Genomic DNA, 2,817 nt, shown 5'->3' with positions numbered 1-2,817 from the left:
TGCACGTTATGCACATGTACCCTAGAACTTAAAGTATAATAAAAATAAATAAATAAATAAATAAACTTTCTGTGCGTGTGTATGTGTGTGTATGTTTGTGTGTATGCTTGCATGTGTGTATGTATACACATATATAGTTTGAGTCTGACATTTTTCACTCAAACTATGCTTTATCCATAGTTTAGCTGTAGCCAAATTTTGTATTTTTCTTGCTGTATACCATCCAGTGGTATATGTGATATATAAATATATCACAATTGATGTATCCATTACTGATGGATATTTGGATTTCTTTCAGTTTTTAGCCATTTCCAATAGCTACTATGAACATATTTCTATGTGTCTCATGGTGCACCTGTGCACATACTTCCACTGAGTGTATACCTAGAAATAGAACAATGGGTCACTAAGTACACACGGCTTGAACTTTGGTAGAAAATGCCAACCACTTTGTATACCCTCTTTTGTTAAGTGCCTGTAACAGCTGCTTCCCCATTTTTCTACTTGGTTGTATTTTTCTTATTAGTTTATAGTGTTAATTGGCTTGGACCACTATTACAAAATACCATAGACTGGGTGGCTTAAATAGCAGACATTTATTTTCAACAGTTCTGGAGGCTGGAAAGTAAAAGACCAAGGTTCCAGCTGGTTCAGTGAGGGCTCTCTTCCTTACAAGACAGAGAGAGAACCTCTGGGCTCTCTTCTTCTCATAAGGACACTGATCCAAGCATCTCATCCCCCTACTCATGACCTCATCCAAACCTAATTATGAACCAAAGATCTCACCTCCCAATGCTATCACACTGGAGACTAAAACTTCAACATATAAATTTGGGAAGGACACAAACATTCAGTGAATAAAAAGGAGGTGTTTTGAGAAAAAAAAAATTCCGGTTTTCAGCTCTGTATTGGTTATGTGTGACAAATAGCTTATCCTATTCTATTCTTCCATTTTTTCTTAATGGTGATAAACACTAATTCTTAGCTGTATTAATTTTCAAATAAGTATGTTCTATGTATTATTCAAGAAATAATTCTCTGTCTTGGGACAATCAAGATATATTCCTAAATTAACTCATAGGAGGTTTGCTATTTAGTCTTTCACATTTAAATCTAAAATTCATCTAGAATTTTTATTTTGTTGTCTACCATGTGAAATGGGTGTTCCAAATAGATATCCAATTGTCTCAGGACATATTTAAAAGATTCTGCAATGCCATCGTTTACAAAAGGTAGAGTGTCTTCATATATGTAGGTATATTGCTGGACTCTCTATTCTGATATATTGGTTTATTTATTTTTCGGTACCAATATCTCACTGTTGTAATTACTGTAGCTTTATAACAATTCTTGATATTTGATTATGTAGATCTTCTAACTCTGTTCTGCAATATTGCTTTGGCCATTTTTGGCCCTTAGCATATCCATATGCAAATTGAGGATTAGTTTCTCAATTTTCACAAACTACATCTACACACATAAGAAACTTAATGAGATTTTATGAAAGTATTAAATCTATAGATCAATTTGGGAAAATATGGTATCTATGCAACATGAGTCTTCTAATGCATGAATATGGTATTTTCCTTCACTTATGTAGGTACTCATTTGCTTAATAATTTTTGCCAGTTTTGTACATTTGGATCTTACACATTTTTAAAAGAGTTTTGTGTTTAACTCTAGAAATTTAATAATTTGATACTATTGTAAAGCATCACAGAAATTAAGAATTTAAAATTTTATTTTTTCAAATGTTTGGTACTGGTATGTAGAAATACAATTCATTTTTATATGTAGATATATAACTTGCTAAACTTACTAATTCTAATATTGAAGGCAGCTTTTTTCTATGTACACAACTATGTAATTTGTAATAATAAAGATTTTAATTATTTTTAATCAACCTTGGTATTAGTTTTGTAAATGCTTTCGCCATTATCCCTTCAAATATTTCAACTGTTTCATTTTCTCTGTCTTTCTCTTCTTGGACTATGGTTACTCATATTAGACTTCCTCCCTATATTCTCTTATGTCTTATATCCCTTTCTTTTCTAATTTCCATCTTCTGTTATTCCATTTTTCAGTTTAAACATTTTCTTCTGATTTATCTGGTAGTTCACCAATCCTTTCTTCTGTGGCATCAAATATGTTATTAAATCCATCAACTGAGTTCTTTATTTAGGTCATTTTAATTTTTCTAAACTCTAAAATTCTCTAGTTCTTTTTTAAAACGTATATATCCTCTTATTATAGTTTCCAGCTCTCAGTTTTTTACTTTAACTTCTCCAAGTTTCAGATTTTCTATCTTTGCTTAAATATTAGACTAGCTATTAAACCAAACTTTGAAAATATTTACTCCAGGTTTTCAAGTAGTCCTCACTAGAACAGTTGGTTTGAATTAACCAGAACCCCTCATTATTAGAATCAGAAGTCAGCCATCCTTAAACTTCTTATCTTTTCACATCTGCCATCTTTTAGACACATTCCTGCCATTCTGGACCTTAAATACGGCTAGGAAAATATAGTGCATGGCCATTAAGCATTAAGACCCGGCGTGGTGGCTCATGCCTGCAATCTCAGCACTTTGGGAGGCCGAGGTGGGCGGATCACCTGAGGTCAGGAGTCTGAGGCCAGCCTGGCCACCACGGTGAAACCCCGTCTCTACTAGAAATGCAAAAAATTTAGCCAGGCATGGTGGTGGACGACTGTAATCCCAGCTGCTACTCAGGAGGCTAAGGCAGGAGAATCGCTTGAACCTGGGAGGCGGAGGTTGCAGTGAGCCAAGACAGCACCATTGCACTCCAGCCTGGGCCACAA

Source organism: Colobus angolensis, unplaced genomic scaffold (assembly GCF_000951035.1).
Source record: "Colobus angolensis palliatus isolate OR3802 unplaced genomic scaffold, Cang.pa_1.0 Scaffold16, whole genome shotgun sequence".
In the NCBI taxonomy this organism is placed as follows: Eukaryota; Metazoa; Chordata; class Mammalia; order Primates; family Cercopithecidae; genus Colobus; species Colobus angolensis.
This window is presented reverse-complemented; position numbering follows the sequence as displayed.